Source organism: Pseudophryne corroboree, chromosome 4 (assembly GCF_028390025.1).
Source record: "Pseudophryne corroboree isolate aPseCor3 chromosome 4, aPseCor3.hap2, whole genome shotgun sequence".
Taxonomy (NCBI): domain Eukaryota; kingdom Metazoa; phylum Chordata; class Amphibia; order Anura; family Myobatrachidae; genus Pseudophryne; species Pseudophryne corroboree.
The window spans coordinates 160,862,105-160,886,075 of NC_086447.1; the positions used below are offsets into that span (position 1 = coordinate 160,862,105).

The window sequence follows — 23,971 nt, forward strand, 5'->3', positions numbered from 1 at the left end:
TTTAGGTAGTGAGCAGAGTTGTGTGTACCATGTAGACAATCTAGTCATTTAGAGCAAATCTCAACTCTAAATACTGGTGTAACCAACAGCAGCGGCGTCTCATACCTTAATGACACCCGGTGCGGCACTTGTGATACCTGCCACGCACCTCTGGAAAGGGTGTGTGGCTTCACGGAGAGTGGCATGGCGTCACTTAGAGAGGCGTGGCTTCTCTGCCCCCCCCCCCCGCTATGATCGGAGACTGGTGTGCTGCAGTGGCTTCGCCAGGAGGGGGTGTGGCTTCTCCCCATCGCTGGGCTGCGATAGACACTGATGTGTTGCGGTGCTTGCTCCTACATTATGCCAGTAGCCGGGTGCTGTAAGTAATGCTACAGTGCATCACCCGGCTCCTATCACTAAGCAGGAGACAGCATTTTGGTGTCACCCCTCGGCGGGTGACACCCGGGTGCGGGCCGCACATCCCTTGTGACCCCAGTGACCAACAGTCAAATTAGTATTTATATTCCTCGCATAGAACTAGAGATGAGCGGGTTCGGTTTCTTTGAATCCGAACCCGCACGAACTTCACTTTTTTTTTCACGGGTCCGAGCGACTCGGATCTTCCCGCCTTGCTCGGTTAACCCGAGCGCGCCCGAACGTCATCATGACGCTGTCGGATTCTCGCGAGACTCGGATTCTATATAAGGAGCCGCGCGTCGCCGCCATTTTCACACGTGCATTGAGATTGATAGGGAGAGGACGTGGCTGGCGTCCTCTCCATTTAGATTAGATTTAGAAGAGAGAGAGAGAGAGAGATTGCTGTGATACTGTAGATTAGAAGAGAGTGCAGAGTGCAGACAGAGTTTAGTGACTGACGACCACAGTGACCAGTGACCACCAGAGACAGTGCAGTTGTTTGTTTTATTTAATATATCCGTTCTCTGCCTGAAAAAAACGATACACAGTCACACAGTGACTCAGTCTGTGTGCACTGCTCAGCCCAGTGTGCTGCACATCAATGTATTGTATATAAAGCTTATAATTGTGGGGGAGACTGGGGAGCACTGCAGGTTGTTATAGCAGGAGCCAGGAGTACATGATAAATAATATTATATTAAAATTAAACAGTGCACACTTTTGCTGCAGGAGTGCCACTGCCAGTGTGACTAGTGGTGACCAGTGTCTGACCACCAGTATATTAGTAGTATTTTATACTATCTCTTTATCAACCAGTCTATATTAGCAGCAGACACAGTACAGTGCGGTAGTTCACGGCTGTGGCTACCTCTGTGTCGGCACTCGGCAGGCAGTCCGTCCATCCATAATTGTATTATATACCACCTAACCGTGGTTTTTTTTTTCTTTCTTTATACCGTCGTCATAGTCATACTAGTTGTTACGAGTATACTACTATCTCTTTATCAACCAGTGTACAGTGCGGTAGTTCACGGCTGTGGCTACCTCTGTGTCGGAACTCGGCAGGCAGTCCGTCCATCCATAATTGTATTATAATATATACCACCTAACCGTGGTTTTTTTTTCGTTCTTTATACCGTCGTCATACTAGTTGTTACGAGTATACTACTATCTCTTTATCAACCAGTGTACAGTGCGGTAGTTCACGGCTGTGGCTACCTCTGTGTCGGAACTCGGCAGGCAGTCCGTCCATCCATAATTGTATTATAATATATACCACCTAACCGTGGTTTTTTTTTCGTTCTTTATACCGTCGTCATACTAGTTGTTACGAGTATACTACTATCTCTTTATCAACCAGTGTACAGTGCGGTAGTTCACGGCTGTGGCTACCTCTGTGTCGGCACTCGGCAGGCAGTCCGTCCAACCATAATTGTATTATATACCACCTAACCGTGGTTTTTTTTTCATTCTTTATACCGTCGTCATACTAGTTGTTACGAGTATACTACTATCTCTTTATCAACCAGTGTACAGTGCGGTAGTTCACGGCTGTGGCTACCTCTGTGTCGGCACTCGGCAGGCAGTCCGTCCAACCATAATTGTATTATATACCACCTAACCGTGGTTTTTTTTTCATTCTTTATACCGTCGTCATACTAGTTGTTACGAGTATACTACTATCTCTTTATCAACCAGTGTACAGTGCGGTAGTTCACGGTTGTGGCTACCTCTGTGTCGGCACTCGGCAGCCCGTCCATAATTGTATATACCAGTGACCTAACCGTGGTTTTTTTTTCTTTCTTTATACATACATACTAGTTACGAGTATACTATCTCTTTATCAACCAGTCTATATATTAGCAGCAGACACAGTACAGTGCGGTAGTTCACGGCTGTGGCTACCTCTGTGTCGGCACTCGGCAGCCCGTCCATAATTGTATATACCACCTAACCGTGGTTTTTTTTTCTTTCTTTATACATACATACTAGTTACGAGTATACTATCTCTTTATCAACCAGTCTATATATTAGCAGCAGACACAGTACAGTGCGGTAGTTCACGGCTGTGGCTACCTCTGTGTCGGCACTCCGCAGCCCGTCCATAATTGTATATACCAGTGACCTAACCGTGGTTTTTTTTTCTTTCTTTATACATACATACTAGTTACGAGTATACTATCTCTTTATCAACCAGTCTATATATTAGCAGCAGACACAGTACAGTGCGGTAGTTCACGGCTGTGGCTACCTCTGTGTCTGCACTCGGCAGCCCGTCCATAATTGTATATACCAGTGACCTAACCGTGGTTTTTTTTTCTTTCTTTATACATACATACTAGTTACGAGTATACTATCTCTTTATCAACCAGTCTATATATTAGCAGCAGACACAGTACAGTGCGGTAGTTCACGGCTGTGGCTACCTCTGTGTCGGCACTCGGCAGCCCGTCCATAATTGTATATACCAGTGACCTAACCGTGGTTTTTTTTTCTTTCTTTATACATACATACTAGTTACGAGTATACTATCTCTTTATCAACCAGTCTATATATTAGCAGCAGACACAGTACAGTGCGGTAGTTCACGGCTGTGGCTACCTCTGTGTCGGCACTCGGCAGCCCGTCCATAATTGTATATACCAGTGACCTAACCGTGGTTTTTTTTTCTTTCTTTATACATACATACTAGTTACGAGTATACTATCTCTTTATCAACCAGTCTATATATTAGCAGCAGACACAGTACAGTGCGGTAGTTCACGGCTGTGGCTACCTCTGTGTCGGCACTCGGCAGCCCGTCCATAATTGTATACTAGTATCCAATCCATCCATCTGCATTGTTTACCTGAGGTGCCTTTTAGTTGTGCCTATTAAAATATGGAGAACAAAAATGTTGAGGTTCCAAAATTAGGGAAAGATCAAGATCCACTTCCACCTCGTGCTGAAGCTGCTGCCACTAGTCATGGCCGAGACGATGAAATGCCAGCAACGTCGTCTGCCAAGGCCGATGCCCAATGGCATAGTACAGAGCATGTCAAAACCAAAACACCAAATATCAGTAAAAAAAGGACTCCAAAACCTAAAATAAAATTGTCGGAGGAGAAGCGTAAACTTGCCAATATGCCATTTACCACACGGAGTGGCAAGGAACGGCTGAGGCCCTGGCCTATGTTCATGGCTAGTGGTTCAGCTTCACATGAGGATGGAAGCACTCAGCCTCTCGCTAGAAAACTGAAAAGACTCAAGCTGGCAAAAGCACCGCAAAGAACTGTGCGTTCTTTGAAATCCCAAATCCACAAGGAGAGTCCAATTGTGTCGGTTGCGATGCCTGACCTTCCCAACACTGGACGTGAAGAGCATGCGCCTTCCACCATTTGCACGCCCCCTGCAAGTGCTGGAAGGAGCACCCGCAGTCCAGTTCCTGATAGTCAGATTGAAGATGTCAGTGTTGAAGTACACCAGGATGAGGAGGATATGGGTGTTGCTGGCGCTGGGGAGGAAATTGACCAGGAGGATTCTGATGGTGAGGTGGTTTGTTTAAGTCAGGCACCCGGGGAGACACCTGTTGTCCGTGGGAGGAATATGGCCGTTGACATGCCAGGTGAAAATACCAAAAAAATCAGCTCTTCGGTGTGGAGGTATTTCACCAGAAATGCGGACAACAGGTGTCAAGCCGTGTGTTCCCTTTGTCAAGCTGTAATAAGTAGGGGTAAGGACGTTAACCACCTCGGAACATCCTCCCTTATACGTCACCTGCAGCGCATTCATAATAAGTCAGTGACAAGTTCAAAAACTTTGGGTGACAGCGGAAGCAGTCCACTGACCAGTAAATCCCTTCCTCTTGTAACCAAGCTCACGCAAACCACCCCACCAACTCCCTCAGTGTCAATTTCCTCCTTCCCCAGGAATGCCAATAGTCCTGCAGGCCATGTCACTGGCAAGTCTGACGAGTCCTCTCCTGCCTGGGATTCCTCCGATGCATCCTTGCGTGTAACGCCTACTGCTGCTGGCGCTGCTGTTGTTGCCGCTGGGAGTCGATGGTCATCCCAGAGGGGAAGTCGTAAGCCCACTTGTACTACTTCCAGTAAGCAATTGACTGTTCAACAGTCCTTTGCGAGGAAGATGAAATATCACAGCAGTCATCCTACTGCAAAGCGGATAACTGAGTCCTTGACAACTATGTTGGTGTTAGACGTGCGTCCGGTATCCGCCGTTAGTTCACAGGGAACTAGACAATTTATTGAGGCAGTGTGCCCCCGTTACCAAATACCATCTAGGTTCCACTTCTCTAGGCAGGCGATACCGAGAATGTACACGGACGTCAGAAAAAGACTCACCAGTCTCCTAAAAAATGCAGTTGTACCCAATGTCCACTTAACCACGGACATGTGGACAAGTGGAGCAGGGCAGGGTCAGGACTATATGACTGTGACAGCCCACTGGGTAGATGTATGGACTCCCGCCGCAAGAACAGCAGCGGCGGCACCAGTAGCAGCATCTCGCAAACGCCAACTCTTTCCTAGGCAGGCTACGCTTTATATCACCGCTTTCCAGAATACGCACACAGCTGAAAACCTCTTACGGCAACTGAGGAAGATCATCGCGGAATGGCTTACCCCAATTGGACTCTCCTGTGGATTTGTGGCATCGGACAACGCCAGCAATATTGTGTGTGCATTAAATATGGGCAAATTCCAGCACGTCCCATGTTTTGCACATACCTTGAATTTGGTGGTGCAGAATTTTTTAAAAAACGACAGGGGCGTGCAAGAGATGCTGTCGGTGGCCAGAAAAATTGCGGGACACTTTCGGCGTACAGGCACCACGTACAGAAGACTGGAGCACCACCAAAAACTACTGAACCTGCCCTGCCATCATCTGAAGCAAGAAGTGGTAACGAGGTGGAATTCAACCCTCTATATGCTTCAGAGGTTGGAGGAGCAGCAAAAGGCCATTCAAGCCTATACAATTGAGCACGATATAGGAGATGGAATGCACCTGTCTCAAGTGCAGTGGAGAATGATTTCAACGTTGTGCAAGGTTCTGATGCCCTTTGAACTTGCCACACGTGAAGTCAGTTCAGACACTGCCAGCCTGAGTCAGGTCATTCCCCTCATCAGGCTTTTGCAGAAGAAGCTGGAGGCATTGAAGAAGGAGCTAAAAGGGAGCGATTCCGCTAGGCATGTGGGACTTGTGGATGCAGCCCTTAATTCGCTTAACAAGGATTCACGGGTGGTCAATCTGTTGAAATCAGAGCACTACATTTTGGCCACCGTGCTCGATCCTAGATTTAAAGCCTACCTTGGATCTCTCTTTCCGGCAGACACAGGTCTGCTGGGGTTGAAAGACCTGCTGGTGACAAAATTGTCAAGTCAAGCGGAACGCGACCTGTCAACATCTCCTCCTTCACATTCTCCCGCAACTGGGGGTGCGAGGAAAAGGCTCAGAATTCCGAGCCCACCCGCTGGCGGTGATGCAGGGCAGTCTGGAGCGACTGCTGATGCTGACATCTGGTCCGGACTGAAGGACCTGACAACGATTACGGACATGTCGTCTACTGTCACTGCATATGATTCTCTCAACATTGATAGAATGGTGGAGGATTATATGAGTGACCGCATCCAAGTAGGCACGTCACACAGTCCGTACTTATACTGGCAGGAAAAAGAGGCAATTTGGAGGCCCTTGCACAAACTGGCTTTATTCTACCTAAGTTGCCCTCCCACAAGTGTGTACTCCGAAAGAGTGTTTAGTGCCGCCGCTCACCTTGTCAGCAATCGGCGTACGAGGTTACATCCAGAAAATGTGGAGAAGATGATGTTCATTAAAATGAATTATAATCAATTCCTCCGCGGAGACATTGACCAGCAGCAATTGCCTCCACAAAGTACACAGGGAGCTGAGATGGTGGATTCCAGTGGGGACGAATTGATAATCTGTGAGGAGGGGGATGTACACGGTGATATATCGGAGGGTGAAGATGAGGTGGACATCTTGCCTCTGTAGAGCCAGTTTGTGCAAGGAGAGATTAATTGCTTCTTTTTTGGGGGGGGTCCAAACCAACCCGTCATATCAGTCACAGTCGTGTGGCAGACCCTGTCACTGAAATGATGGGTTGGTTAAAGTGTGCATGTCCTGTTTTGTTTATACAACATAAGGGTGGGTGGGAGGGCCCAAGGATAATTCCATCTTGCACCTCTTTTTTCTTTTCTTTTTCTTTGCATCATGTGCTGATTGGGGAGGGTTTTTTGGAAGGGACATCCTGCGTGACACTGCAGTGCCACTCCTAAATGGGCCCGGTGTTTGTGTCGGCCACTAGGGTCGCTAATCTTACTCACACGGTCAGCTACCTCATTGCGCCTCTTTTTTTCTTTGCGTCATGTGCTGTTTGGGGAGGGTTTTTTGGAAGGGACATCCTGCGTGACACTGCAGTGCCACTCCTAGATGGGCCCGGTGTTTGTGTCGGCCACTAGGGTCGCTAATCTTACTCACACAGCTACCTCATTGCGCCTCTTTTTTTCTTTGCGTCATGTGCTGTTTGGGGAGGGTTTTTTGGAAGGGACATCCTGCGTGACACTGCAGTGCCACTCCTAGATGGGCCCGGTGTTTGTGTCGGCCACTAGGGTCGCTAATCTTACTCACACAGTCAGCTACCTCATTGCGCCTCTTTTTTTCTTTGCGTCATGTGCTGTTTGGGGAGGGTTTTTTGGAAGGGACATCCTGCGTGACACTGCAGTGCCACTCCTAGATGGGCCCGGTGTTTGTGTCGGCCACTAGGGTCGCTAATCTTACTCACACAGTCAGCTACCTCATTGCGCCTCTTTTTTTCTTTGCGTCATGTGCTGTTTGGGGAGGTTTTTTTGGAAGGGCCATCCTGCGTGACACTGCAGTGCCACTCCTAGATGGGCCCGGTGTTTGTGTCGGCCACTAGGGTCGCTAATCTTACTCACACAGCTACCTCATTGCGCCTCTTTTTTTCTTTGCGTCATGTGCTGTTTGGGGAGGGTTTTTTGGAAGGGACATCCTGCGTGACACTGCAGTGCCACTCCTAGATGGGCCCGGTGTTTGTGTCGGCCACTAGGGTCGCTTATCTTACTCACACAGCGACCTCGGTGCAAATTTTAGGACTAAAAATAATATTGTGAGGTGTGAGGTATTCAGAATAGACTGAAAATGAGTGTAAATTATGGTTTTTGAGGTTAATAATACTTTGGGATCAAAATGACCCCCAAATTCTATGATTTAAGCTGTTTTTTAGTGTTTTTGGAAAAAAACACCCGAATCCAAAACACACCCGAATCCGACAAAAATAATTCGGTGAGGTTTTGCCAAAACGCGTTCGAACCCAAAACACGGCCGCGGAACCGAACCCAAAACCAAAACACAAAACCCGAAAAATTTCAGGCGCTCATCTCTACATAGAACCTGTCCCTACAGTACATGGGCCCTCATTCCAAGTTGTTCGCTCGCTAGCTGCTTTTAGCAGCATTGCACACGCTAGGCCGCCGCCCTCTGGGAGTGTATCTTAGCTTAGCAGAATAGCGAACGAAAGATTAGCAGAATTGCTACTAAATAATTCCCTGCAGTTTCTGAGTAGCTCCAGACCTACTCCTAGATTGCGATCACCTCAGTCCGTTTAGTTCCTGGTTTGACGTCACAAACACGCAGGGTTCGGCCAGCCACTCCCCCGTTTCTCCAGACACTGACGCGCCTGCGTTTTTTTAGCACACTCCCGGAAAACGCTCAGTTACCACCCAGAAACACCCACTTCCTGTCAATCATTCACCGATCAGCAGAGCGACTGAAAAGTGCTGCAGGATCCACAGCAAATCTACTAAGTTTTTAGTTAAATAACTAAGCGCAAGCGCCCTGCGTGCCTTGCGCATGCGCATTTAGCAACAAATCGCAGCATAGCGAAAATCGGCAACGAGCGAACAACTCGGAATGATCACCATTGCACAGACAACAAAACTTAAGGGTAAATTTACTAATTCTTCTATAGCAGAGAATTGGTGTTGTTGCCCAAAGCAACCAATCAGATGCTGTCTATCATTTTCTCTATTGCGTTTTAGAAAATTATACACAGCATTTGATTGGTTGCTATGGGCAACAACACCAATTCTCTGCTTTAGAAGAATTAGTAAATTCTCGGTTTTAGAAGCTTTAGTAAATTTACCTCTTAGCCTCCTAACACATCGCCAAATACGAGCGCAGCTCAGGTGGTGAGGTCTATTTAGTTTTTTTCTTTAACGTGCACTATACTTTAGGATTACGATAAAGGCAAGGCACCTCTTTTTAAAACAAGGATTCTATTTATTTTTCTTTCGTCCTAGAGGATGCTGGGGTGCATATTAGTACCATGGGGTATAGACGGGTCCACCAGGAGCCACTGGCACTTTAAGAGTTTAATAGTGTGGGCTGGCTCCTCCCTCTATGCCCCTCCTACCAGATTCAGTTTAGAAAATGTGCCCGGAGGAGCCGGTCACAGCTAGGGGAGCTCTCCTGAGCTTCCTTGGTAAAAAAGTTTTTTTTAGAGTTTATTTCTTTACAGGAGGCTGCTGGCGACAGCCTGCCTGCATCGAGGGACTGAGGGGGGTGGGGGGTGGGGGGCAGTGTGCACCCTGCGGGGGCTGAGTCAATGCCTCCGCTGACTGGACATTGAGCTATAGAGGGAACGATCGCGACCCACCATAGGGGACCGCTCGCCCCAGCAGTCAGCCGCCACCCCCTTTCAGAGCTGAAGTTGACGAGTAAGTCACTTTCCCCCCTCACAAGCAGGGGGTCAGTGTGAAGAAGGCGGCTTGCGGGTAAGGAGCGCTGGTTTACCCGCGCTCCAGAATGGCTCAGCGGTACTGCGGTGCGGCGCTTGGAGGGGCGTGTCGGAATTGGGGGCTTTATCTTGCAAAAGTCCTTATCTGATCTTCCATGAAGACAGGGAGGAACTTAGGACTCGTCCAAAGTTCCTGCCTAAGGTTGTATCGGCTTTCCATAACAACCAACCTATTGTGGTGCCAGTGGCTACTGACTCCTCAATTGTTTCAAAGGCCTTGGATGTTGTAAGGGCTTTGAAGATCTATGTGAAGAGGACGGCTCGTCATAGAAAATCTGACTCTCTCTTTGTCCACTACGATCCCAAGAAAATTGGGTGTCCTGCTTCTAAGCAGTCGATTTCGCGCTGGATCAGGTTAACTATCCAGCATGCGTATTCTACGGCAGGATTGCCGTGTCCGAAATCGGTTAAGGCCCACTCTACTCATAAAGTGGGTTCTTCCTGGGCGGCTGCCCGGGGTGTCTTGGCTATACAGCTTTGCCGAGCTGCTACTTGCTCTGGTTCGAACATGTTTGCCAAGTTTTACAAGTTCGATACTCTGGCCTCTGATGACCTCAAGTTTGGTCAAGCAGTGTTGCAGGAGCCTCCGCACTCTCCCTCCCGTACTGGGAGCTTTGGTACATCCCGATGGTACTAATATGGACCCCAGCATCCTCTAGGACGTAAGAGAAAATAGGATTTTAATTACCTGCCGGTAAATCATTTTCTCGTAGTCCGTAGAGGATGCTGGGCGCCTGCCCAGCGCTTCGATTTCCTGCATTGGTTTATAGTTCGGTACTACCTGGTTCCTAGGTAAGTTCTGCGTTATTTACTGTTTCAGTACTGTTTCAGCTGTTGCTGAGTTTTCCGGCATGTTTGCCGGATTTGTTTGTTGTTTAAGCTGGTATGACTCTCGCCACTACAGTATCTGTGTAATTCCTTCTCTCGAAGTATGTCGTCTCCTCGGGCACAGTTTTTAGACTGAGTCTGGTAGGAGGGGCATAGAGGGAGGAGCCAGCCCACACTATTAAACTCTTAAAGTGCCAGTGGCTCCTGGTGTACCCGTCTATACCCCATGGTACTAATATGGACCCCAGCATCCTCTACGGACTACGAGAAAAGGATTACCGGCAGGTAATTAAAATCCTATTTTCCTATTCATTACTAGGATGGATAATGATGGATATGCTGTCCATGAGTTCCCACTTTTGGCCCTTTAATTTTTATGGCCTTGGATCAGACATCACATGAGCTTCTGTGGTCGTAGAAATGGGCTTGCCCCTAGTGTGACAAAAAAACTGGAGCGTAACAAGTGTCACACAAGGCCACGCCCCTTGTCACATGCACATAACTTTGACATGTGTAAGCTGTCCCTCGCCTGGTTTTCTGAAATTTGGGAGATACGATATTATTTATCTATTACCAGTTATTTTTATAGAGCACACATATTCAGCAGCACTTTACAGATAATATTTGCCCATTCACATCAATGCCCCAGTGAAGCTTACAATCTATGGGGTCTATTACTAAGCCTTGGATGGAGATCAAGTACCAGCAGGGGCGGATCCAGAAGAAAATGATAGGGGGGGCACCATGGAAGGGGCAAGTACATTTGCGTGCGGCTTCGGTGCATGTGAGGTGGCGCTTCTTATACAATGCCCACAGTTGTAGCGCTCATTATGCAATGTCCACTGTACTGGTAGTGCCCCTTATATAGACCCCATAGTAGTGGTGTCCCTTATGCAATGCCCGTATTGCCCCCAGTAGTAATGTTGCCTGTAGTAATGCCCCCAGTCATTATGCCCCCAGTGGTAATGCCCCTGCAGTTAGGACCCCAGTAGTTTAGCCACCAGTAGTAATGCCCCCCTATAGTTTTCCCCATTGTAGTTTAGCCCCTGTAGTTATGCCCCCCTTATAGTTTAGCCACCAGTAGTAATGCCCCCCTGTAGTTTGCCCCATTGCAGTTTAGCCCCTGTAGTTATGCCCCCCTTATAGTTTAGCCTCCAGTAGTAATGCCCCCAATAGTTTGGCCCCTGTAGTTATGCCCCCAGTAGTTTGGCTCCCCCTGTAGTTTAGCCCCCAAGTAGTAATGCCCCTGTAGTTTAGCCCCCAAGTAGTAATGCCCCCAATAGTTTGGCCCCTGTAGTTATGCCCCCAGTAGTTTGGCTCCCCCTGTAGTTTAGCCCCCAAGTAGTAATGCCCCTGTAGTTTAGCCCCCAAGTAGTAATGCCCCCTGTAGGTGCCCCCCAGTAATAATGCCCCCAGTAGCTGCCCCCCCCCAGTAATAATGCCCCCAGTAGCTGCCCCCCCAGTAGTGATGCCCCCAGTTATAATGCCCCCAGTAGTAATGCCCCCCCTCAGTAGTAATGCCCCTTGTTGATGCCCCCCCCAGTAGTAATGCCCCTTGTTGGTGCCCCCTGATAAAGCTAAATATTTATCTTATTTAAAACCCTTTAAGAGGCCTAAGAACACTGTACGCTATTGACGTATGGAGTACCGTAAGGGTACGCACGTTGCGTAGCAATCGCTTAGCCGAGGTCGAGACGCTCAAGCGTCACGTTCGCTCACGGCCAAGAGATCACAGGCAGGCACACTATTGGCTGCTGACTAACGTAATGGTTCGCTATAGCGTGGCGGACGCTCAGGACCACGAGGAGATCACCAGCGGCGCAGACGCTCACAATGTTAAACCTTTATATCTAAACCATAAACAATGTAATATGCTGTAAAACCTTAGTGTAGAGATAGGGTGTAGATGCAACACAGTGTAACCTTATTAACTTAAAAGCTGTTTGAGCGTCACCGACGCTCTGTGAATACTTAACACTATAAGAAATACACAGATACCGTGCTTAGGGTCTAACGCCTTATATGAATGTTATACTTGCAAAAAGAATAATACAATACAAGTCACACACTACAATATAACATAGACTAACTAACCAGGTAACTACACATGAAATACAATACAATACTATTACGTTTAAGAGAATACGAGAGAAAGAGAAGAGAGAGAGAGAGATATGGCCCATAATAACAAGAAAGACAATATGATTGCGGAGAAAACTTACGCACAAGGGGAACGATCGCATGCGCCTCTGGACATCCAGCTCCCGATTTTCAGCAATGAGAACCGTTGAAGAGTGAGCTGGATGTGATCGGCTTGTCTATTTATGCCCCACACACAATACAATTCAATGGTCCCTACAATCTCATTGTTCATTGGACACAGGAATTCCTCCTCGCATTATAACAAAAGGTCATAGGTTGATTCATACAGGTGGGCTGTGACGATTTCCAACTGCTCAGGTGGGTGGGAAACTGGGTTTCCCGCCGCATGGATAAGTAAGTGCAAATAATAGTAAATGGACATAAACTTCTTATGTCCATAACTATTCGCACAAGCGATTAATCCGCTTCAAACCAACACCGGAATACTGCTAATTAAATATTCTTCCGATGGATACTAAACACCACTGTATTACTCCTGTCTGACCCTTCGTATCAAACAAAGAGGGATTTCTCTGTCCATGAACATGCTACATTAACTAAACTTTCAGATTCTATCAAAGGGACCATAATCTACAAAATACATTATATAGTGAAAATATGTAACGATTGAGTCGCACGCTACGAACACATGAACTCTACCGTAAATGCACATACTGCGCGCCCGCGGGTGCCCGCAACAGCGAGTATGCGCACGCACGGGAGAGCGCACGCATGCGCAGCGCGGACCTGTATGAGGTGCAAATATGGCAGTGTGCATCGTGCTATTTTCTGACTTTGACAGTCCACCCTTTGGCAGTCAACAATAACTGCCACTTCCTAAAACATTTCAAAAAGAGAAAAATATATGTCAGGGGTTAATACATTTACATGGTTGGGTAGGGGAGGAGAGGAGAAGGTAGGAAAAGGGTATGACCTAGTGAGATAGCAGAAGCATGTGTGTATGAATCCGTGTTTGGGGGTCATGTATCATCGTGCCGTACGTGTTTTAAATCAAGCTTCGAGGCATTGCGAAGTATACATTTGAATTCCTTCTTATCCCGTGGTACGGGTCTGTGGATGGGCTGTCAAACTTTACCGAGCTCTTTTCGGCTGTGGTTGTAACAAAATGGGGAGCACATTTTAGTTGATGATACATGAATGGGGGAATATGTGATTGCTGATATCTGTGCCTGTATTCCCTATCGACTATGTGTGTAATTACCTGAAGGTTGTAGAGATGAAGAAAAGACATAATTACGGTAAATGCAGTGGTATTCTATGTCAGGTAAATGAACATTTGTCGGTTGAAGTCTTGTTCGGTGTCTGTTGAATGCAGTCTTCTTTGTGCTTTTGCCAAAAGGCGTGTGGGCAAAAAGCTTTGTCAATGTCCATAGACTTACAAAAGTGTTGGGCTAGCGTAATTTTAAAATTTCTAGGGAAACTGGGGGTCTATGGCAAAGTTCATCAAATATCTGTGTATAAGGTTGTCAAAACTTCTTCTTTAATCCATCAGTTGTCTGTATACAGGATCATCAAATTCCTCGTCCAAGTGGGTCTTTTTACCTTGGAGAAAACGGAAAAACAGGTGAAAGAAACGGACCGTAGAAATCGCATTTTCATCACATCATTGTTTCTACATTTGGGTCATAAATCAAATCCATTGGAATTACAATTTCCTCACTCCTTAAACTCATCACCCTGGTACTTCGTTTACACTTCGTTAAAGCCTGACCGCATCTAAATATCAAGCCAATCGTTATGATAACACCTAAGATACATAGGAGAAACTTCCCAACATCCATTATGACTCCTTGAGCCCATTCTCCTAAACCAGAGAACCAATTTCGCGGGTTCAACCATGACACCCAACCAGTCAGCTCATTACCTACAGCAGCAAGAGTGAGATTGTGTCTCCTGCGAAATTCCCACTTCAGTTGGAGAATATCGTCCATCTTTTGGTCTATGACCTCGACCGGGTCCTCGGTACTATTTGTAATATATGTGCAACATTTCACGCCGTACTGCGTTGCCAGTGTGACACAATATCCACCTGTCACTGCCATGAGATAATTGAGAATCATTCTATGCTGAACCAGTTCTGTTTTATAAGCTTGAAGTTCTCTTCCAGTATACCTAAACGTGTCATCATACATTTCTGTGATATTGTCTAACAAATTTGCGAGCGCAGATATGTATTTATAATTCAACACTCCTCTGGCGGTGCGAGTGATGTCTAACGCAATTAGAAACTGAATCCCTGTGGATTCATGGATCATGATCAGAACTATTGTGAGGACTAGCCTCAAAGAAAATTCCTTTTTTGGAGCACTCTTTTGAAATAATAAATAAATAATATATAATATGATATATTGTGAATTAATGATTAAATACTAAAACTTAACTTTTATTTCTATACCAATCTAAAATAGAGAGGAGAGAAGAATGTTCACACACATTGCATGTCAGACACTATCATAAGTATCATATGAGTTCAATGAACATCCCCTTCTCCCAATGTAAGTTCCCAAAATAAACAATTAATTTATAATAATCAATAATTAATAATCGTTATTAATGAATCATCAATTTTTAACAAATCATTACGTTAATATTGATGTACAATCTCGGCATATAACATCATGGCGTTCGTACTCATGTACAATCTCAGCATAGAGCTATTGTATCATTAGGGCTAATTATCCTAATACAGACGCGCTCATCTTGTAAATGTGTGTACATTACACCACTTATTTAAAAATGAACAAGCGTGGATATACTACTAGTTCTAATCCGCTCCTTGGTTATTATTTGCATGAGAGCCGTCAAATCCACTAGCTCTACAGAATTCCCAAACACACATTAAGTATGAAATGAAAAACCACATATCAAATAATTGCACATAAACCATTTTTGGAATTCCATTATTGCAAATTTGGTTTCCAATCACTATTCACTCCTTTTGTTCACACAAAGACCATCAATTCCACTGGCTCAACAGTATTCCTAACCATATGCTCAGTATAATCAAGCCTATTGACAATTTGCAAACTGTTGTACATAGGATATCTTACTGTAATTACAGGCATTAACTATATGTTGACACTTTGTCTAACTAATAAGAATTTAAATATATACATATATGCCTGTAGTTGTTTTTTTCTTTTTTCTTTTTTTCTTTATTTGCCTCAATGAAGTTGGACAACAGAGTACACTCGTCCTCACAATCTGACAAAGGCACTTAACCCTTTGATCTATAATCCATAACACTAGAACATTTCAACGACCCATTAGGTTGTACATTATCATCAGATCACAATTGTTTATAACCTTATCCACTAGAAATAAGGCATCACAACCCATAAATTATCACATATAAGATCGTATGTCCAGACTTTGTCACATACAGTATACGGTGAGGGACAAAATGTCTCCTTATCATCCACCGTTATGCTGATATGATCAATCTGTAAGGCCTTGAATGATCTAAAACAATGGGTGCACCCTTATTAGACAATTTGTTTTGAGGCCTCAAACTTTTATTTCATTACATAGATTGAATCAATAATCTCTATATATAAAAAATTTAAAAAAAGAGAAAAGAGCAAGTACAATCCAATGTACAGATACCCCCATCTGCTGCCCAACCTCTTCAATGAGCGGAAGAAGGGTGAGAGTAGGGGTACTGATGAATTGATGGAAAAATAGCAACAATATCTCCTAATGTCTCCGTATCTGGTGTTAGAGCAGACCTGTTGCTTCCAGCATTGCAGGACTTGCAATGCGCCACGGAGACCAGTGAGATATCTGTGAAATGTGAACAAGAAGAGAGGAAAAGGGAAGGAGAGAGTGTGGATATAATCCGTTTTATTATGGTTTCTCCATGGCTTATTAAATATAAAGGTGTACTCTTCATGCAAAAATTTATATAATAGGAGGGTTATTGAGCTGGATACGTGTCTCACACAGCTCCCTGCAGCTAAACTGCTGCTATCAATTTTATATTGTTCACATTGTATCTCTTCAAAATTCAAGTTGATACAGTTGGTATTTAAATGAATTTCAACAAAACTCCAGTTAGTTCAAAACAGTGATAATTCCAAAAAGAGTTGTCTTTAAATTTATATACTTTGGGAGTTGATCAGTCAGATAGAGAAACAGTCACTGCATGATTTTATAGGGAGTGTATGTTATACCGCACCTTGCGGTTTGATTGAAATCTTTAAGTTCCTCCGTAGTGTAATAGCATGTTTCTGAAATTGAGGTCTCTTACACATCAGAATAATACAAATAACTGTTCGATTGAGAAAGGACTATAAATACCTCTTCTATTTATAACAGCAAATATTTGTATATGATTACCGCACATGACCGTGGAATCACTGACGCCGTGTACCTTCTCCCTTGAATCCGTTCCTGCAGTGACTTTCTTACTGGCTCCTTATTTGAGCTGTGATCTGATGTCCTCTCCGATCGATGCGTCTGTAGAGGGTTTTCAAAACAGCCTCTCACCATAGTGTTTTGCCGGATCCAATAAGTTTATCATGCCGTTTCACACCGCATCCTCCTGCAGTGAGGAGCTGTGACTGTGGAACACCACGTCCCAGCTGTACGTACGTTTCACAACCGTGCTTGATCACCAGCCTGTTTATGATTTTGGTATGATTATCTTTGATATTGATAGTAGCTGGTTATTAATATATAAAAATATTTAATAAGATGTTCGATATCCAGTGCAGGATAACCCTTTCAGATTCATGGATCATGTCAGAGGCCGGATGCTCTGTTCTTTCTATCAGGTGCCGTTTAACTACGTGCTCGTAATGGGTGTGAGTATAAGGAGCTTGGGCAACACGGTGTATATCTTTCATTTTGGCATGTGATACAGTCATTACTTCAGGCAATACTTTTCCAATATAACACAATCCTTCAGAGTTTGGGGCAAGCCACTTATACGCCTTCCTCCCGCATATGAAATATGCATCATCGGGGAGAACATATGGGACGGAGTAGGACATAACCATATTACACATCTTCCATGTGAAATCTCCTAACCCTAATTCTCCCATCTGTCTAGTACACGTATCAGCTTGTACGATATGTGCACAGTATCCTGGTGATACCTCTCCAACTCTCGTAATCCTATTTCCTAGGGTATACCTATATCGGAAAGATTTTCCTCTACTGGCTATGTGGCGTATAAGCTCTGTATCTGTCGGCATTCTATCTGCTCTATATGAAAAGGTCATGGTTTGGTTACTCCATGACACTTCCCAATTTCCCGGCTTTCGGGGATTGGAAATGTTAAAACATATGAGGGATCTATCCACATGATATTGGTGGAGCTTCAAACTAGGAGGACTGGAGATATTAAACCTCCTGTCCACCGGCCTCCCACCACTTAGCTCAAGTACCTCCCCTATCGTTAAAGAAAATGGTACTAGTCCTGATTTGCTATGACCTTGAGGTACTTGAGAGCATACCCAACAATCTGTTTGATTTAGCACACTACCCACTAAGGAGTGATAGTCACTCAAGGGATGCCGGTCCATGTGGATATTAAAACTGGATTGGCATTTCTTGATGCATCAATCCTCAACTACATTGTCACAGAGCCTACAGATACAGTTTTCTTCAGCTAACAATCCTTTACAATTCCTTCTATGGTCAATGCTATCGGATCGTTTTCTGATACTCGCCTTTGCTTGTTGATTATGTTGTTCTCGGAAAACTACGCCTCCATCTCTGTCATCAGAACCCATTCCAGAACCTCTCTCGACCTCCATGGTACTCTCGCCGGAACAGACTGCTCTGGTCAACATCATGGTCAACAGGAAAATCCGGATCACAGTCTCTTGGGGCAAGTCCATCTTATAGGAGGAAACGAAGAAGAATGAGAAGGGGGGAAAATAATTTGAGGGAGGGGGGATGGGAAGTGGAGAAAAACAATAAAAGGGAACAGGGAATCGACAACTGCTTTTGATCTTGTGATTCTCAATGCTCAGGTGCCGCCTCAGTCCTCCTGGAACAGACACTCCAGTGATACAACTTCCTCTACCGTCTGTTCCTTATCACGGGACCTCTCTGGATCAGCAACCTTCTTACAATGGGACGAATGAACCCAAGTCTCTCTCTCGGCAACTTTCAATGCTGTAGTGCTAGTCAATAAGACTTGGTATGGTCCTTCCCATCTGTCAATAAGGCAACCTGAGCGTAGAAAATTCCGTATCATTACATAATCCCCAGGTTCAATGTCATGACAATTACTATCTGGTAAATCAGGAATCATCAACTTCAAATTATCATTTTGATTCCTTAGCTGTTTACTCATGTTAATCAAGTACTTTACAGTCACTTCATTGTTACACTTCAAATCATCCTGAGGGTTAATCATAACATGCGGTTGTCGACCAAACAAGATTTCAAAGGGAGACAGATTAAGAGGGGACCTGGGAGTGGTTCTGATGCTGTACAGTACAATGGGTAGAGCTTCTGGCCATGTCAATCCTGTTTCTGCCATAACTTTGCTCAGTTTATTTTTAATAGTGCTGTTCACTCTTTCCACCTTCGCACTCGCCTGTGGACGGTATGGAGTGTGCAGCTTGCTATCAATTCCCATCAACTTACACATTCCTTGAAAGACATCACCTGTAAAATGGGTACCCCTATCACTTTCAATTATTCTAGGGATACCATATCTACATACAAATTCCTGCACAATTTTCTTAGCAGTAAACATGGCGGTATTTGTGGCCGCAGGAAATGCTTCGACCCAATTTGAGAATACATCTATACAAACAAGTACATATTTCAAATTTCGACAAGGGGGTAATTGAATAAAGTCAATCTGTATTACCTGAAAAGGACCGCCTGTAGGTGGGATATGAGATGGTTCTGTTGGTATTGCCTTTCCGATATTCTTTCTCAAGCATGTAAGGCATGACATTGCTCTCTTACTTGCATGAGATGAAAATCCTGGGGCGCACCAATATGCTCTTACCAACTTGCACATTCCTTCCTTGCCCAGATGAGTCAGCCCGTGAGCTGCCTCAGCTAAACATGGGAGATATGCTCTGGGGGCCACCGGTTTACCTTGTCCATCCGTCCAGAGTCCTGAGGACTCCTGGCCATATCCCTTTGCCTTCCAGACTGCCTTTTCCTGTGTGGAACACACATTTTGCATCTCACACAACTTCTGTGTGTTGATGGTATTAAATACCATCAGTTGTGTGGTGTCTGTCTGTCTGGGGGTCCCAGCTGCTAACTTAGCTGCTTCGTCTGCTCGGCTGTTACCAAGTGATACTGGGTCTTGGCTATATGTGTGTGCTTTACACTTGATAACAGCCACTCTGTCGGGTTCCTGTATCGCTGTTAGAAGCCTTTTGATGTGAGCTGCATGCGCTACCGGTGTACCAGCTGCCGTCATGAAATTTCTGGGGCGCCATAGGGCTCCAAAATCATGGACTACCCCGAATGCGTATCTAGAATCGGTGTAGATATTGGCTGATTTGCCCTTAGCCAATTCACATGCTCTGGTTAGGGCGACCAGTTCAGCAACCTGGGCTGAGTGAGGTGGGCCTAGCGGTTCCGCTTCTATGGTGCCTTGGTCATCTACGACTGCGTATCCAGTACACAAGTCTCCCGAGTCTGACTGTCTGTGACAACTACCGTCCGTGTAGAAAGTTAGATCTACATCTTCCAGTGGGTTGTCACTGATGTCAGGCCTTGCGGTAAAATTTTGGGTCAAATATTCCATACAATCATGTGTGTCCTCCTTTGTATTAAATTCTCCTTCCCCACCACTCTCATCCTCCACCCTTTGTGCCTGTCCAGGCACACCTGGGAGATATGTTGCAGGATTTAATGCACTGCATCTCCTTATGGTGATGTTTACGGGGGCCATTAGTGCCAATTCCCATCTTGTAAACCGCGCTGATGAGACGTGCCTGGTTTGGGCAGAATTTAGCAAGGCTGACACTGCATGTGGTGTATGAATTGTGAGGTTGTGACCTAGCACTACATCTTCGCTTTTCGTTACTAGCAATGCTATCGCAGCAACGCTTCGCAAGCATGTGGGGAGGGATCGCGCTACCGTGTCTAGCTGAGCGCTGTAGTATGCTACTGGCCTGCTGGCATCACCGTGCTTTTGGGTTAAGACGCCTGCCGCGCAACCAGCACTTTCTGTTCCGTACAGCTCAAAGGGTTTCCCATAGTCTGGCATACCTAATGCTGGTGCCTGCGTTAGGCACTGTTTAAGTCTCTCAAATGCCATCTCGGACTCGTCTGTATGCGAAATCCGATCAGGTTTGTTTGAGGAGACCATCTCCTGCAAAGGTAACGCTAGAATGGAAAACCCTGGGATCCAGTTACGGCAATACCCACACATTCCTAAAAATGTTCTGATCTGTTGCTGGGTTTGTGGCAGAGTCATGTCTCTAATTGCTTGAATTCTATCAGCGGTCAGGTGTCTCAGTCCTTGTGTTAGACAGTGTCCCAAATATTTTACCTTAGTTTGGCATAATTGCAACTTGTCTTTGGAAACCTTGTGTCCTGTGTCTGAAAGATGAAACAGGAGCTGTTTTGTATCCTTCAGGGATGCTTCCAATGAATCAGAACACAGTAGTAGATCATCCACGTACTGTATTAATACTGATCCACTCTCTGGTTGGAAAGACCGTAAACAATCATGCAAAGCCTGGGAAAATATACTTGGACTGTCTATGAAACCTTGTGGTAATCGAGTCCATGTGTATTGGACTCCTCTGTATGTGAATGCAAACAAATATTGGCTGTCAGGGTGCAGGGGTACCGAAAAGAAAGCGGAGCAGAGGTCAATAACAGTGAAAAATTTCGCAGTGGGAGGGATTTGCATAAGGATGACAGCTGGATTTGGCACTACGGGGAACTGACTCTCAACTATTTTGTTAATCCCCCTTAGATCCTGCACTAGCCGGTAACCCCTCCCCCCACTCTTTTTCACAGGGAAGATGGGACTATTGGCAGTGCTGGACGTTCTTACCAGAATGCCCTGTTGTAGCAAGCGCTCTATTACTGGGTAAACTCCTAACTCCACCTCTGGCTTCAGAGGGTACTGTGGGATTTTTGGAGCTATCCTACCATCTTTTACTTGTACAACTACTGGAGCTACGTTTGCCATCAATCCAGTGTCTTGTCCGTCTTTAGTCCAAAGTGACTCTGGTATCTGGGATGTCATTTCTTCTACTTGGGATGGAGTCCTATTTGTCATAATGGTATGTGACATTAATTTTGATGGGGAGTCTAACATGTCTTGCACTTCCTGAGCGTGATTCTCAGGTATGTCCAAGAATACACCTTCAGGAGTACAATAGATGACGCACCCCATTTTACACAATAAGTCTCTTCCCAGGAGATTAGTCGGTGCCGATGCAGCCAGCAAAAAGGAATGCTTGGTATGTAAAGGCCCTACTGTAATCTCGGCTGGTTTGCTAACAGGGTAGTGCTGGACTACTCCCGTTACTCCCATGGCTGGAATTGTCTTACCAGTGGTTCTCATGCCCACTGTTGAATTTATCACTGATTTGGCCGCCCCTGTATCTACAAGAAAGTTTAATGATTTACCAGCTACATTGATTGCAATTTCGGGTTCACTTCCAAGATTTGCAATCAATTTTACTGGCTGCAGATTCCTGGTATGGCCACACCCCTATTGGGTATGGTGACCTCCCTGAATCCCGCTGGCAGCAACTACTTGTGAAGGGGTCAAATGGGAACTGCCAGAGGCTTGCCAGTCTCTGTTCGGGGGGTATCTTTTTGTTTCCCCTGCATGTGGCTCATAACTTCGTTTCTGCGGACCCTGCTCCCAATGTCGTGTGTCGTGTCGTTGTCTAGGGGGTTGATATGAGTTTTGTGAATTTTTCACTCTACAGTCTCGTGCCATGTGTCCCTGTCTATGACATGAAAAACAAGTTACCACATTTGACTTACCCACAGGGTTTGGTGATTTATACAAAGGCTGCCTTGTGGTCAGGGCCTGTATACTTACGGCCATTAACTTATCACCTTGTGACTCCCTGTGTCGGGTGATATTCCGGTTGTGATCAATAGCAGCCTCTCTCAAAGTAGCCACCGACAGACCTCGCCAACATGGTTGCGTGGTCTGTACCCTTGTCTTTAATGTCTCTTTTAAACCATCCATTAGTACAGATACTGCTACTTCTCGATGGTTTATGTTTGTTTTAATGTCCTCTATACCTGTGTATTTTGCCATTTCTAGTAATGCCCTGTGAAAATATTCTGCAGCAGTTTCTGACTCTTTCTGTCTAATGGAGAAAATCTTGTTCCACTTAACTACCGCTGGAAAATACTCCTTTAACTGTAAACTTATTCTTTTTACGTTATCTTTGTTGTACACATCTGTAAGAGGTACATCCTGATCTAATCCACAGTCAGCTAAAAATTGAGCTGCGTCGACATTGGAGGGTAAACATGCCCTCAGCAATACCTGCCAGTCTTTGTTATTGGGCTCTAAAGTGTTTCCTAGGTCTCTGATGTATTTCTGGCTAGCAACTAAATCTTTTCTAGGATCAGGGAATTCAGACACTATGGTTCTTAATTCCATTCGGGAATATGGGCTGTACATGGCAATGTTCCTAACAGGTGTGATTCCTGTCGTGTCAGTTTTCCCATTTGGCACTGCTATTACCCTAACAGGATTAAGTCTACTAACATCACTCTGTGTAGGTTCTACAGCCTGTGGTGAAATGGTTTCAGCGTAGTGTATGGTGCCGTACTTACCTGTAGATACGACCTCACCTATCCCTCCGCTAGGGGCTTTTGTTACTAATCTCGTGGGTGGAGCCGTGCCTACTGTTGTCTCTGCTATGGTGGCTGCTAGAGAGAGCGCCGATATTGTTGCCGATTCGTCCTCTTGATCACACTCCTGGGGAAAGTTCAAAACAGGGTACAACTTGCACGGGTTAATACTTGCATTTGTTAACTTATTAACATTTACACAGTTGCTAAGTGTTTGTTTGTTACACCCTAATGCGTCATTCTCCGCAACCAATTTCTCTCCTGATATGTATGGTGGCGGCGGGGCCGTCGCTATCAATTTCTTGATAGGATTAGATCCCGCCGCCAGAGCCAATCCTCTCTGTATTTCACCCTCCTGTTGCCATAACTGCAAATAATCATAATGTTGGATTCGTCTCTTTGTTGATTTAATGAGACATATCCTCCTCCTTAAATTTTGCAACACTTCTGGGCTAAAGCTACCTACTCTTGGGAATTTCTCCCCGTCATGCACTGTCATTCTCTCCCATTCATCACATAAAACCTCTGTATGTGAACCATATTTTTCACACATTACGTACCTTGCCGACCCGACTGGTCGGTTTACTGAATCAACCCGAACCGAGGTTGATCGCCCCCTTCCTGAACAATTGGCCCCCATAACTTGCAGGCGTTGCTTTCACCACCTCTGACCTTCAATCAGGGTCTTCAGCGAACCCTTACAAAAACCAAAATGTTCACGATAGGCTGACGGTGGCGGTTTACCGAGTACCCCACTCACTCGCCCACGCCGACCAATACGACCCACACACTGCCTTAGCGCTGGCGTACTCGACCCAGGGCCCCTATGAACCTCTATTTACTGGAACATGCGAGGGATATCCGCAGAACACTTACTCTTTCCAGTAACTATTGGTTGTTGGACAATTCCTGAGTGACCAGCGAACTTCCCTTCAGAAAATAAAAAATTACACAAATCACATCAGAGTGTACAAATAGTTT

The 23,971-nt window shown here is 45.3% G+C and overlaps 1 long non-coding RNA gene across 2 annotated transcripts in view; it reads left to right on the forward strand.

Annotated features, from left to right (window-relative positions):
• LOC134909088 (uncharacterized) overlaps positions 1 to 23,971 on the forward strand; it is a 295,410-nt gene that overhangs the window by 263,020 nt on the left and 8,419 nt on the right. The window contains exon 6 of one of the 2 annotated variants that reach the window (XR_010175844.1): positions 13,727 to 13,798. The exons of the other annotated variant lie outside the window; for it this stretch is intronic. This is a non-coding gene — a long non-coding RNA (uncharacterized LOC134909088). Of the gene's footprint in view, positions 1 to 13,726; positions 13,799 to 23,971 lie in introns of those variants that run through there. 2 annotated transcript variants of the gene reach the window in all.